Source organism: Cupressus sempervirens, chromosome 10, assembly GCF_028749045.1.
Source record: "Cupressus sempervirens isolate cs-2001-9-10 chromosome 10, ASM2874904v1, whole genome shotgun sequence".
NCBI classification, from domain to species: domain Eukaryota; kingdom Viridiplantae; phylum Streptophyta; class Pinopsida; order Cupressales; family Cupressaceae; genus Cupressus; species Cupressus sempervirens.
The window spans coordinates 949,132,462-949,148,868 of NC_143127.1; the positions used below are offsets into that span (position 1 = coordinate 949,132,462).

The 16,407-nt window shown below is 35.8% G+C and overlaps 1 pseudogene; it reads left to right on the forward strand.

Annotated features, from left to right (window-relative positions):
- Window positions 1–2,478: 2,478 nt before the first annotated feature.
- On the forward strand, window positions 2,479–3,973 carry LOC149537116 (cullin-1-like; annotated as a pseudogene).
- The last annotated feature ends 12,434 nt before the right edge of the window (window positions 3,974–16,407 follow it).

The following is a 16,407-nucleotide window of genomic DNA, read 5'->3' on the forward strand; positions in this document are numbered from 1 at the left end:
AGCCACAACTTGATACCTTGATTCATAGAAACCTGGTAGACACTAGCTAAGTGTCTGTCAGAAGAATAAAATAGGTTACAAATATGGGGTTTGCAACCTTGGAGCCTATGAGATAGGATGACTCTAATTTAAAGAGAAATTGGTAAATCTCTTGCATACACGGGGAATGCATGTTTGCCTCAACCAGTATGAGCATTCTACCATGTAAATTAGAATATGATTAATAAATTATTTTTTATTAATATTAGTATCTTGTATCCTTCTAAGATTTTCCCTCACATCAACATTTTTTGGTGTTTGTCATGGAAATGGTCATAATCATACTTATTTGGATAGCTGCTCATCAACCATCTTGCATACTGTCAGTAGTTTTATATAAGTAACAAGAAAAACAATGTTGAATCTCACTCTAGACTAGTAATTATAATAATATTAGAAGCAAGCACACAAAACTATAAGGTCAAAGTTAGAAATTGGAATTAATTTTATTTGGTCCTATAGTTTCTCACACATTGATGAAGACACTCTTTACATCCATTTGCTAGACTTTCCAAGGAAAACTGAGATGCCACAGCCAAAACTAAATGGATGGTGCTCATCTTTGTTGTAGGAGAAAAGGTATCCTCATCCTTGAGATCTCCATCTCATCAAGAACTTTCTCTGTTATCTCATCATCTAGCACCACCTTATCAATGTATAAAACAATGCATGTCATGACCTTCTCATCGGCCTTAAATGGAGTACAGAAGTAAAAGTTTGGGTTCGACCTCTAAGCTAATGCATATATTGGTTAGAGGAGTTTGTGTTTAGCTTGTTCAATGATGTGCCAAATGATCTATCCACCAAAATTAAAGCAACCATAGATGTGGAAGAAATCCTAGAAGGAAACCAAAACAAGGTTTTAGCCAATATCTTCAAAATAGGTTTCTTTAATGTAGAAGGCACCCAAAGTTGGTACATAGGCATCTGCTATGCCAATTCACTGAGGAGGCAGTTGCTTGGACAATCAATGTGGACCACCCATTGAGGTTTGTAGAATAGAAGGGTTGTCTATTATGACCCATTTGATAGGACCTTGGGAGTACCATTAATATAGTTTTTAATGCTTCTCACTAGCAATAAAGCATGTTTTATTAGCCCATTATTTAGCTAGTTCACCTTTATTAATTCAAACAATCTAATCCAATGTTTATAATAGTAGAGTTCTGTTTATTAGAATATGATACATTTTCTATTTTGGTATGTCCAGGTTACATACTCCATATTCTTAATATATGGTTCAATTTCTTTTTGTTCTAGTCTAGTTTTAATTGCTTTAAAATTTTTTAAATGACTATTGTTTGGAATTATCAAGTATAAATTAACCCAGACTCTGCCAAAGCCCATAAAGCATGAGGAATGGCAAGAGCAATGCTTGGTAATTGGGAAGAAGCTGCCAAGGATCTGCATCTGGCATCAAGTCTTGATTATGATGAGGAAATTGCAATTGTTTTAAAGAAGGTAACAAGGCATTTGCAATTGTTTTAGTTAAGGTAATGAACAATCTATATGCATAGTAACAAACATTTAGAGATGGTGGATGATAATCATTTGATATGTACACACAGGTTGAACCAAATGCACATAAAATTGAAGAGCATCACAGGAAATATGAGTGAATACGCAAGGAAAGGGATGATAGAAAGAAAGAACATGATAGGCAACATCACCGAGCTGAAGCTCAAGAAATATAAAGTCTGCACTATTATCCTTTTTTGTAACTTTTATAACGCATATAGCTAATAATGGCCCTAATTCATTTTAAGGCTACCTATGAACAAGCCAAGAAACAAGAACAATCTTCAACAGGTAGGAAATAATGGCCCTAATTCATTTTCACTTCTATGCTCATTATGATAGTAATTGTATCATAGCTAAGCTAGCTTATTTTAGGTCCACAATTTGACAAATAAGATAATTGGTAGGTCAAATAACAATTTTAAAAAAATCTTTAAGTTTAATCTAGAAAAGTTTCAAAATACAAACATTTTATTGATTAGTATACACACTATATTGTGTAGAAACTAATCAAATTTCCAATGGGTATATTACTATTTTTTGTTAGTGAACTGGTAAATGTTTTGCTAATTATTGGTTCTTGTGAAACAGTGTGGCCAATATGTGGGTTGGCTTGTGGTTGTATGAGTGTGCCTCTTTTATAAGTACATGTATTGCTATTCTCTTTTGAACAAATCAATATTTGCAAAATAGTGTGTTATTTTCTTTCTTTTAGTAACATGTCTCTATTGATAGTCCTTCATGGATGGAAGACACTGAATTCATATGTCATACTTTGATAGATAGTTTGGGATAGCTGAGCTTATTGTGTATGCATTAATCTCTATGTATATGTGAATATTTATTAATGCAAACCATACATAGAGAGTCTTTTCAGGCTGTCTTTGTGTGCAACTATGCAACTTTACACATCTGGAATTCATGACGTAAATGACAATCTTCATCCATATAATGCTATTTTAAAATTTAGGACTTTTTCTTGTTATGTGTTGTGATATATAATTAATATTTGTCAAAATTTTAGGAAGAAGCTTGCACAGAGACTTTTGTTTGATAAAAGTGCAAATGATGATCATGAAAGAAGCATATTGACAAAGCTGAAGCAACATTGTGGTGGTCAGTTTACTTCTAAAATGGAGGGAATGGTATGCTGCATCATACATAAATAAAAAACATAGTTTAATTCTTATCAATGAAGTTAATCTAATTGTAAATTGTGTAAAAATTTGTATGCTTGTATGTAGGTCACAGATTTAACATTAGCAAAGGAGAACCAAGGGCATTTTGACGTTTATCTTAATGAAAATTCTCAAGCACATCTTGGCATAGACTTGATTATGACAGTTTTGACAGCTGGGTTTAAGCCGAGTTACAAATCATTTGATCTTAACCTGCCAGCCGAAATGGTATGCCCATTTTTTATACAATATACCTTTTAAATTTGCCAATTTTTGAAGCAGTTTAACATTTTGACCTTTGCTACTTAATGCAGGTAAGATGCGTAGAGGTGTTCAAGCAGTTCTAGCAGACAAAGACAAAGCATAGAAAGCTTACATGGATATAATCTCTGGATACTTATAATATTAATGGGAAGTTTTACCCTAAGCCTATGGAACTTGTTGTTACTACTTACCAGGCAATTGCCTTTTTGGTTGATTACTGGCTGACAGTTAGATTCCTTGATTCATATAAAATGGCATTATAGGTCATTTTCTACTGATCATTATTGGGAATTTCTTCTTCCAGTTTTTGGTTAAGAATTAGTTGGATAGGATAAGTTAAAGCAATAGTTAATGTCATTAATTGTTAATGACCATACATTGATAATTTGATTCATTTTCTACTTATGCTATCTGTTTAAAGGAAAACTAAAATTGATGTGTTATAGAAACCATAAATATGCAAAGTGAATACATCACATTTATCAGTGTCAGTTTCCTTGATATATTTGGAATTCACTTCTTATTCCTTGTGTAACTTACTCTGTGGTTATGATATGCAGGCATCAACATTCTTGCTATTCAATGCATCTGAAAGGCTAAGTTACTCAGAAGTGAAGACTCAATTGAATTTTACTGATGAAGATATTGTCAGATTGCTACATTCTCTTTCATGTGTGAAACATAAAATTCTCAATAAAGAGCCAAATACAAAAACTATAGCCCAAATAGATGTCTTCGAAGTCAATTCAAAATTCACTAATAAGATGAGGAGAATCAAGGTATGAACTCTGATATAACAAATTGTATACTATTTTGCCTGTCTATTTTAACAAAAAATAATGCATGTGGAGATCACATGGGAATTGGTTTCTACCTGATTGTAGATTCCACTCCCACCAGTGGATGAGAAAAAAAAGGTGATTGAGGATGTGGATAAAGATAGACGTTATGCAATTCTAATCAATAAATTATGAGTTAGCTAAAGATCAATGCTAATATGTTTTCTCATGAATCTTTTTCCAGGATGTTGCTACTCTAACTCCTAGACTGATTTAACTTCATTTTAAAGTACTGGTATTTACTCCTAGACTGATTTAACTTCATTTTAAAGTACTGGCTCTGAATTTGTATTGATTAGATGTCATTTTAGAATAGTAAAGTTGTAATATGGATAATATGGTAACAAAAGGTGATCAATGCCAATGGTAGTCACTTGGTGTTAAAGAAATTAGGAACATCTTAGAGGAGACTTGGAATATTGTATTGGCTATGTCATTTGTGGTTCTTCTGATAAGGTGTTAAATTGTTGATAGAAGCAACAAAAGTACTTTGTCCCAAACAAATAGGTGTTAAAGCTTTGCTTCTTGTCCTCCAAATGATTAGAGCTTTTAATATGGATAATATAGTAATCAAAGTTGATTGAATGGTATTTACCTTGCATTTAAAAAATTGGCAATATTCGAATAGGAAAATTTGGAGCATCATGAAGGAGGCTTGGTCACATCTTGGATATCATTTTGAAATTTACCATACAACATTGTTTAAGAGCATCACTATGTTTATTCATCAGTCACCCACTGTTCCTTTCTCTGTTCACTCTTTACAGGAAATGAATTTGTGAATAAAGGGACATTTTTTGCTAAGTGAATACTAACAATGACGATGCTCGAACACATAACATTGTTCAAAATTTGCAAGTGTCTGGTTGTTGTATCAAGACTGAGGAAATTGTGACAAATTTTGGTTTGGAGCCTCAAGAGGAGGCATTAATCAAGATCCTCTCTGGCTCCATCTATAACAGATGTGGAAACTTGACTAAGTGTCAAAAAACTCAACTTGTTCAGACTTGAAGTGATATTTGTTTTACTCAACTCTTATTGATACTCATCCAACTTTATGGGCTTGCCCTAACTATTACCTTTGAGTTGAGATCAGGTTTAAACTAATTGATCTCGATTCTCAACTAAATACCTTTGAGTTGAGATCAAATTTGAACTAATTGATCTCAACTGAATACCTGCCAGCAAGGCCCTGACTTGCTCAAGATTTCCATCTGACAGCCCTTGAGACTTCAAAATGTTGCCAAGCTACAACTAAAACTAACAGAGTACACACTGTGAAAGCCAAAAGAGAGGGTCCTCATTTGTGTTGGGATGAAGGTGTGAAAAGGTCACAATGGTATTGAAGCAAAATTTCAATCAAAGAATAAAAAGTAAAAACTTAGTATCTACTAGATGTGTACTCAAAGGATTTTATTTTGTTTAGGAATCTTGTGTCACTGTTCACCCTGTTGCAAGCAGGTGCACATGAGGATGAAATGAAAAGTTCCACCGATGAAAAATGATTATGTTGGTAAGGACAGTGAGGATAGTGCCATGAAGCAACAATGGTTATGAAGGTGTGAAAAGGTCACAATGGTACTGAAGCAAAATTTCAATCAAAGAATAAAAAGTTAAAACTTAGCATCTACTGGATGTGCAATCCAAGGCTTTTATTCTATTGAGGAATGTTGTGCTATTCACCCTGTTGCAAGTAGGTGCACACGAGGATGAAATGAAAAGTAAGTTCCACCCTTGAAAAATGATTATGCTAGTAAGGACAGTGAGGACAGTGCCATGGATATTTATATGCAGCCTGAAAATGGTGTTATTGAAGGTTGGTTTTGCAAGCATTTAACTTGAGGAACAAAAACAAGGTTTAGAGCTTAATGTGCTTGTTTTATTAGCTCCAATGAAAATGGTTCTAATGATATTTTTGGTATTCATGTTCCCTCTTCATGAGAATGAGCTCACTTTGATGCTTGTTTATGATAACACATTACAAATGATTAAAGGAAATGACTATGCAATGAATCAAAATATGTACAACTAAATGATATGGAAAAATATGAGTTTATTGTTTATTGCTAAGACTAAAAAGATATATTACAGACCTATTATCAGTCACAAATCAAATTGTAACAATTCAATCCATAGGTTTTAATGCCATATAATCAACATGTATCACATCCAGATGTTAGCTAGCTATTGTAGGCTTCTGTAGACCACTTTGGGACTAGTAAATGACCACTTTAATGTATGATATGAAGTATGATCTACAAAAAAAAGACTAATATTATCCTACACGAGTTTGATATACAATTTCCAGCCATCATATTCACTGCCATGAATCTAATATGCACTTTTAGCCACTATATCCCTTTAGATATGGTAAGTTTGAATGACACCAAATTTTTCTTTGCTTCAAGTGACTTGGAGGGGTGACTTGGTGAGCTGACTCAGTGAGCTGACATGGCAAGCAGACTTGGTGAGTGAACTTAAAGAGTCAACTTGGTGAGGCAACTTGGTGAGCATACTTGAACAGTTGACTCGGTGAGTTGACTTTGGGAATAGACCTAGCAAGCCGACATTATCAGCTGCCTTAAAGAGGCAACTTGGTAGGGCAAATTGGCGAGCCTACATAGAGAGCCCCACTTGGTGAGATGAGATGGTGAGTCAACTTGGTGAGATGACTTGGAGAGTTAACTTGGTGAGTAGACTTAAGGAGTCAAATCGTTGAGGTGACTCAGCGAGGTGACTTGATGAGTGAACTCAAAGTCAACTTGGTGAGCGTATACTTGAACAATCGACTTGTTGACATGACTTGGTGGGGTGACTTGGCTAGCCCACATGGTGAGCGTACTTGAATAGTCAACTTGGTGAGCCGAACAAGTGAGCTAACATGGTGAGTGGGCTTAGAGAAGCAACTCAATGGGGCAACTTGGCAAGCACACATAATGAGCCAACTTGTCGAGGCAAGGTGGTAAAACCACTAGGTGAACCAACTTGGTGAGCTGACTTAAAGAGTCAACTTATTGAGGTGACTGGGTGGGGGTGACTTGGTGAGTTGACTTAGGGGGCAAAATTGGTGAGTGAACATAAAGAGTCGACTTGGTGAGCGTACTTGAATTGTCAACTTGGGGAGCTGACTAGGGGAGTCAGCTTGGTGAGCTGACATGGCGAATTGACTTAAAGTGGCAAGTTGGTGGGGCAAGTGGGGGTGACTTGGTGAGCTGACCTGGATAGTTGGCTTAGGGGGAAAACTTGGTGAGCGAACTTAGAGAGTCGACTTGGTGAGCATACTTCAATTGTCAGCTTGGTGAGCTGACTTGGGGAGCCGACCTAACGATCTAACATGGTGAGTGAGCTTAAAGTGGCAACTTGGTGGGGCAAGTTGGTGAGCAAGTTGACTTGGTGAGCAAGCTCGATGAGTGGACCTAAAGATTGACCTTGATGAGGCACTTTGGTAGGGTGAATTGATGACTGAACTCAAAGAGTCAACTTGGCGAGCATACTTGAATAGTCGACTTAGTGGGGCAAGTTGGTGAGCCAACTTAGTGAGTCCAATCAATCAAGAGGAAATAGTTGAGAGCTTAGAGTGACACATTTTTAAGATGATCATATGAAATGAAATGGATATGCGAGTAGAAAGAAACTAGAAAGACATTGTGTACAGATGAATGCATGAAATGTATGGTTTTGGAGCACTCAGCATAGACACTCAACATTCAATACATATCATCATTTGAGATCAAATGGGTGTATGGGATTATATGCATAGTGAATAATAAAGGAGGCAATTGAACCCTCCCTGAGGCTCATAGTTGTTGAGGTCCACTTCAGCAATGACCCTTCCTGTGAAATTTCTGTCTAAAACCTTTCTAATGAGATAATGTGTTATGAACTCTTCATCAGTGGGATGGAACGTGAATCCAAGAGGCAGTTGTGCATCACCCATAATCATATATCATATGGGTGATGCACAACTGCCTCTTGGATTCACGTTCCATCCCACTGATGAAGAGTTCATAACACATTATCTCATTAGAAAGGTTTTAGACGGAAATTTCACAGGAAGGGTCATTGCTGAAGTGGACCTCAACAACTGTGAGCTGCAAATTTTTTTTGACTAAGCATTGGTCAAAATTTCAACCAATGCCATGTAGTTTTCTACCAAGCATTGGTTGAAATTTTGACCAATGCCCTATAGTTTTCTACCAAGCATTGGTCAAAATTTTGACCAATGAATTGGTGATTTCTACCAAGCATTGGTCGAAAGTTCAACCAATGAATGACAGAAAATGTGCTAACAATCCCAACATTTTTCGACCACCGTATTGGTCAAAAATTTGAGCAACCTACTGGTTGGTCAAATTTTTGACCAAAAAAGTTTCGACCAATATCCTGTACTTTTCTACCAAGCATTGGTCAAAATTTTGACCAATGCCCTGCAGATCTCTACCAAGCATTGGTCAAAAGTTCGACCAATGAATGGCAGAAAATGTGCTCACAATTTCAACTTTTTTCGACCAACGTATTGGTTAAAATTTTGACCAACCAATAGGTTGGTCAAATTTTTGACCAAATTTTTTTTGACCAATGTGTTGGTCGAATTTGGTCGAAGTTTGGTAAAAAATTGGGTCAAAATTTTGACCAATAAAGGTCAAAAAATGAGCCAAAATGTACTAGTGTATATATGTTATCATGTATTCTGATGTATTGTATCTATTCTCACATACCCTACGACATGTGTAGTGGATGTTATTAATTGGATGTACTTTCATTGTATTAGTTATACTTATGCTTTGTTTATTCGATTATGTATCTGTTATTTCTTATGATCATGAGACATTGTACTTGAAACTTAAACTAATTAATTTAAAATTATTAAATGTGACTCAACGTAAAGGAACCCTTGCGGAATTGAAACTGTATCTGTAATTGAAAATGTGTATTTAATGTGCATGATTATATTGCTTCTGCATTAAAGTTATCTTGATGTTGTTTAAACCTTAAAAAATAAAATAGTTCAGTAAACATTGTAAAATGTTAGGTTTATTTCTCTTGGGTTCCCGAGCAAGGCATTCCATCTGGTATTAGAGCCTAAGTTTCAATATTGGGAACTCTATGCATAATGTGAGCCATCACTTGAGCAATTAGTAAACTTGCAACTTATTTAAATGACAAACTTATATCAAACTTGAAAACCAAACTATTGAACAAAAAACTCTGAAACAATACAAATTTTGAACATGGAGCTAGAAAACTTATAAAACTTTTTGGATTATTGATTTATGTTGGTAAGTTACAACTTTATGGTTATGATGGATTCTTAGATGTCATTGTTGTGTTTGGGTGTTGTAGGAGATATGACTTCTGGTTCTAGATCCATTGCTAGGGGTTGTAGCTCAAGATGTGGTAGAAGTTGTGGGAGAGATAGTCACCATTATCCCTTCCTTGGTCCATCTAGGGGACCCTATTCAAGAAGAGGCTAGAGAGGATGATAGTGTTAAGCATCATGCTGAGATAGAAGGACTAGTCACTAGAGACTTGGTCAAGAAGATCCTAGCATGCCTACCATTGCAAGATAGAGCTCATCATTTAGAGCATGGAGATAGAGATAAGTCCATGAGTCCTAGAGGGAGGAACCTAGAGAGCAAAAGGCAGTCTAGCCAGTCCATCCAGATGAAGGACCTATTACGGGTCAAGATCAAACCTTTCAATGGAGAAGGTACTAGATATGATGCTGAGAATTGGTTGATTACACTAGATAGATGTTTTTCCATGCAAGACTTTGACTCCAATGTCAAAGCAAGATAGGACATTACCCATTTAGAGCACTTCACAACAATTTGGTGGAATATAGAGGAAAAGAAACTTGGGATAAATATGCAAACTGTCACATGGGAGTTGTTCCTTGAACACTTCTGTGAGCGATTTCTATCAGAATAGTGGCAACTACAGAGGACAGATGAGTTTCATGACTTGAGACAGGGTACCAAGATTGTGGTGGAGTATGAGCATAAGTTCTTCGAGCTTATGTCTTATGCAGGAGTTAGTGATAGTTCACCATTTATGGTCCAACATTTTATTAGAGGATTTAATGCTAACATCATTGGGGGGTGTTAAGGTTTTCCAACCTAAAACCCTTAAGGATGCAATATTGCGAGCTACTTTGGTTGAGATGAGTGTGACTTCGGGTCAAGGTGGCCTACTAGGTGTTCAAGCTAGAGGGTCACCTTATTCAGGAGCATCTAGGGATAACCAGTCTCAAGGAGCTGGAAGTTCTAGAAATTCTCCTAACATCTCCAAGGGTAATCAAGAGAAGTCGAGTAGAAAGTTCTTCCATGGTAACAGTGGCGGTTCATAGTCAGGGAACTATCGCAACTGGAAGCTTAGTATGTGCAATAGGTTGGATCGAGTTCCTCAGGATGCTAGTGTTGGTAGTTTTGATTAGTCGCATGCACCTGGAGCTTAGGGAGTCTTTAGTGGAGATTGCTATTTTTGTGGACAATATGGTCATAGAGCAATGAATTGCCCCGAGCGTGCACCTCAATTTTGAGTAAGAGGACCTGCATATTGAGTTTTGTGTTTGAGAGTTTGATTCATGTCTCTTTGTAATGGACTTCCAGGAGTAAGCCTAATTTTAGGGGGGGTTGATGTAATGCCCACCCATAGTTTGCTTTTATGTTTTATTTGTCAATTTCTTTTAGGCCAATTTTGTGCATTGATTAGTTTTAGAGATACTAGATTTGCAATATTATGATATTATTTCATGACTTGGATTACAAATATATTGGTTATAATTGCTTAGTTGATTTCATTTCATGTGTTGTTAATGATGTTTTGATGATTCCTAGTTAGTAAATGTGGTTTCTTTCGTAACAATGTAACGTGATGTCTTTAATGATGATTATGTTTGTATTGATAGAGATGCATTATTATATGTATGCATTTGATATTAGACTTGTAATTTTTATGATACTTACCCCATACTTGCATGTGTATGGTGCACATGTTTGTTTTATCTTTTTGTCTGATGCATTTGATGTGGTTAAGGGAGGGAGTCGTAGTCACCTGCTAGTTGAGATCTACACGATGCACCACTCCTCGCCATTGCCTGTTTAGTTTAGATATATATTATATACATGTACATGCTCATCTTTTATGTAGGATGCAAGTACCGGGCATCGACTTCCATGAATTGCCAGGATGAGCATGCCCAATTACAAATACTCAAATGGTGAGAATGGGAAGATAATGATCAAGTCCAATCCCAACCATAGCCTATAATACTTGTCCTGTAAGGAGGACTCGTAACAGACTATCTACCCTTTTTAAAACTCACGAGTCTTTTGTGCGTGTGTTGTTTTATGAGTCTTTGATGAATTTTCTATTAAATAAGTCTAATTAAAAGATTAAATTAATGATTTAATTTAATAGAATATTATTATGACATTTTAATAATTAATTATTAATTGAGAAATTAATTAAATAAAAAGAATTGAATTCAAAGATAAAAGTTATAAGAATAAATTTAGAACGTGATAATATTTATTTAATTTAATAATAATATATTTAAAGTTCATTTTTAAATAAATGCTAAATATTATTGTTATTTAAGTTAATAAATATTTATCAAATTAAACGTTCAAAAATAAATTAAGAAGTGAAAATATATTAATTTATGAAAAAGATTTAAGTTCGCATGATGCGTGCATGAGATTAAAATAAAGGAAATTAATTAAAAAGATAAAATATGGGAACTTAATAAAGATATTTTAATAAAGTGCGCATGAGATTTAAAAGTTAATAAATTAAATAATAGCAAAGTCAAGTGGAAAATTAAATAAAGTAATTTAATAGTTCATTTGATGTGCATGGAAGGAATAATAAAATAATATTTTAATTAAAAGCAAGCTAATTGTGCATTAAAGAAATAATAATTTTAATTTAGAACTGATGGAGACAAAAACCCTAAAAGGTAATTATAATTTATATTAGAGGGCTTTCGGTTCATTATTACATACACAGGTTTTGGAGAGCAACTCGGAGGGTTTGGAAAAGAAGAGAAGTTTTCGTGGCTTGAAGGATTTTGCTTGCAGTAGGAATTTTCATCTAGCAGTCAGAGTATTAGCATCAAAACCAGGTAGGTTCTTAAGTTTTCATTCACCCAGTAGAATTATCTTATTTAGATAATGCTGTCTTCTTCGTGATTGTTAAAATCAAAATTTTGGGTATCTTTGTGTAAGGAAACTTGGCAACAAAGAATATAACCATTTCCACATAACCCATAATAGATCTGAAATAAACACGGAATTAAAATCCACATGCAAGAGAATAGACAACATACCCACAAAATTGTGACACAAGATATACCCTGGGAAACCCTCATTGAGGGAAAAACCCAGCCTCCAAAAGCATCCATCATCATGTATTATTCAGCAAAAAATACCATTGCCATACAACCATGGAAGCCTTCATGGCCATAGCCACAACCGAGCAAACTATGTGAACAAGCATAAATCCACACATCTTATGCCATGCTTTCAACCTTCACAAATGCTCCCTTGGCTAACCTGTCAAGCCTTGTCCCGCTCGACTCTTGCCTTTTGTCTTCTCCTTGTCACTCTCTCTATCACACTACAACAACTACCCTTGTGGCTGCTTATATAGTAGCAAGTCCCACAAAACCACCAAGTGGTATTACATAAACCATGTGCTACCTAACCCACTGACCCCACATTTAATATTAGGCATTTAATTCTTTTCCCCAATATTAAATAATTACATGAAATATTTTCACAATGTTACAATACAACTCATCAAGAATATTCCATGGGAATCTTTACATGTTGCACGTCCATCTAGGTACAACATTACATAATAAAATAAAATAATAAAATAACAATATTATGCAATGTGTGCAACACCCATTATCTCAACAATCTCCCACTTGTTGTATACATTGCATAGGGTCAATCTATAGCCACATAAATAAACAAGGGAACAATCCCTCCCAACACATCCACCATCATGGATCAAAAAATACATCAAGTGCTCCATCCTGGTACCTGCAACAAAATCAAAGCATTCAACATCTCAAACATGAATGATCTCACCTCCTATTATGTCACTACCACTGGACATACATTGAAGTCATCCAAAGAGAAAACCACCCAACTTGTCGCATTAGAAGATCATAAAATCTTGTACCAACTGAAATTCCAAGCACAATAATCTGATCCAAAGGTAATCAAATGTATCCGTAGTTGTAAAAATATCCATAGCTGAAATAGCACCCACAACAAGTGCCAAACCCATCCAACTATCCATACCTCAAAGGTATAACAAGTGAATCTCATATCACTGACATATCCAATCTGCAACCTGCAATCATAAGCCTCAAGAGCAATACTTGCCACATATATACCAAGAAGCTCCCACTGCAAAAGATAATGTCAAATCTATAACCAATCCACTCACAACATCTCAAAGAAGTGAATCCATGTAGTATCAAGGACATCCACAATACATAAATTGATATCCTGCAAGAACAACTCTCATAACAAGTCTCCAATTCTCTCCCAAGTTCACCACAACCAACAAAGGAAAGAGAAAAGAAAAAAAAAAAAAAAAAACCATGTCATCTCTCACATGACATACATGAGCACAAACCAGTGATCACAATCTCTAACCAATCTCAAATCCAATGTAGGAAAAACTAAACATCTAAGAAGATAACCAAGAGCAGAGAAACCATGCAAATCATAACCTGTATCGTGTCCTTCCACACACACCTCTAGATGTAAACTGTGCAAGTATGATCTCCTCCATAAAAACCCAACAAGAAGCCTCAACAACACCCAAACCATACCATATAACTCAACATGGATGTAAGCCTCTCACAAGAAGATCAAACTCAATAAAACCATTCCTAAACCAAGGAATAACCATTCCTAATCCAAGGAATATGCCCAATATAAAACCATCTCCCAAACTCAACCAGCATAACAACATATGCACATCGAGATAACCAATGCTAAACCATCTCTCAAATGAACCCTCTAGAACTAACTCATGTACCATAGCTCAAGATCCATATCCATGAAAGACAAGCATAAATATAATGCAACTGAGAGAAACAATGGGCTATACATCTCAAGTAGCAAACCGCCGAGTAGACCAAGAGTGGGGAATGAGAATGCTCATCAAGATACCCAAGTCTCCAACCAAGACTCATCTAAGAACAATCTCCTCTCAAGTCCATATCAGGTGACTACCCCTCGGACTTCCTACTGAATCCATCAATCGTCTTAACAAATACTTCTCTAATCCAAGAGAAATCAACATCACCACCATCTGTAAGTATCCCTGAGCACCTATAACCAATCAATCCATGCCAACTCCAAATGCAACATAGCAATATCATGAAGTATCTAGCTTATGATCAGTGTACTCAATACCAAGAAACTAAACCAAGATCAATGTCAAAGTTCCAACCATGGCCTCAGGAACATAAACATGACAACATGATCTTACCATCTCAACTAAAAAGAGATAACATGCTCCATATGAACATACCATAACATGTCACAACTCTAAATGCGTATCAAGAGTATACCATGACATAATAATGAAATCATCCTCATACCAAGGATAACATGCCAAATAAAAGCATAAACCACACCTTTGCCAAGAACCCTGTGAGTCCTCAAGATGCAAACATATCCACACACCATGAAGAAAACCATCTCCTACTTGAAGATCCAAACCAAACCAGGAACTAATCCTGCACTGTCACCCCATCACTGTCACAAGCTCCCACTAAATTGTGTATCCAAGCTATCCATGAGATCATGATGAAAAATAACCATCCTCTAACCATGAGAATCAACCAAGGCATCAAACCATCAAAGAACTCAAAGTGCACATCATGAGCTCCTCAAAAGAAAACCAAATAACCATGATCCTCAACCAAGAAGATATACCACCATAGCTAAATTAGAAATCCAAGCTAATGAACATCAAGAATGTACCTTTATATCCAATCATGTCATGCCAAAATCCATGACACCATGATCACATCCATGAACTGAGCATCTGGCTCTCAATATGTCCAACCTGTCAGCATAAAATAGTCAACCACAATCCTCCACCATGACTGTACCTGGTAACAACATCTCATCCCTTCTACATGAAGAAAGAATCAGCAAATCCTATGACTTAGGGCATAGACAACCCAAATCCAAGCCACCAATCTGAATATGCACCAATAATGAAAGATCAATGGGCAAAGACAACCCATAACCAAGCCATAAATGCAACCTGTAAGTATAGACCGCTTACAACACTGCACAACTTGTAGACCCAACAAGTCATCATGCATATCTAAACCAAACACTGATAACCATATCATCATGAGACCAATCTGAAATATGAACTGAGTATACAATGACATCAAAACTTAAATCTCCAATGCCATAAACTCACAATGTTACCATAGTCAAAATATATCTATAAACTGTTCAGATCAATATATCAACAAATAAATCATTCAAACCTACACCAAATCTAAACCAATGTGTAGAGCTCTCCAAGAGCTTTCCGTTGACTACTCAAAGTCCAAAATCTGACTCCGTATGCCCAAGTTATGCCCTAATCCGTGCTCAAAATAAAAAACATCTGACTTTAGGGCTCCGAAAACCTAAAAAAATTTTAAAATCATAGAACCAAACCTACACCATGTTGTAGTGCTCTGAATTAGCTTTCCAACACCTATAAGAACTCTGAAATCTAATATTCTGAGAGAAAGTTATGGCCGTTTTACTAAGACAGTCTTTTTACCATTTTCAGTACGATTTTTTATTTTTTATTTTTTCAGTGACGAAAATTCCGATGGGATTAAATTTGATGGCCATCATGGGCTGAAACTAAAAAAACTCTTTCATTTCCTTTGAACATGGCCAAACTAGGGCATATTATATATCAAAATTTATGAAAACGTCAACCCGGATCCAATGGTGAGCTCTGTTTTTACCCAAGAGGTCATTTATGCAAGCTACCCCCCAAAACCCTCATTTTAAATGAAACATCCGAAAAACTCTTTTGTCCAACAATTTCACATGCCCAAATCTTTTAACATCCCATTATAACAGCAAACCCAACACCCTCAGATCTGCAATAAATCATTCATATATCTTGCCCTTTTCTTTTATCCTCTCATGCATTCCCATGGATTCAATCTAGGGTTACAAATAATAAAACCATAGCTCTGATACCACTTGTAAGGAAACTTGGCAACAAAGAATATAATCGTTTCCACATAACCCATAATAGATCTAAAATAAACACAGAATTAAAATCTACATGCAAGAGAATAGACAACATACCCACAAAATTGTGACACAAGATATACCCTGGGAAACCCTCATTGAGGGAAAAACCCAGCCTCCAAAAGCATCCATCATCATGTATTATTCAGCAAAAAATACTATTGCCATACAACCATGGAAGCCTTCATGGCCATAGCCACAACCGAGCAAACTATGTGAACAAGCATAAATCCACACATCCCATGCCATGCTTTC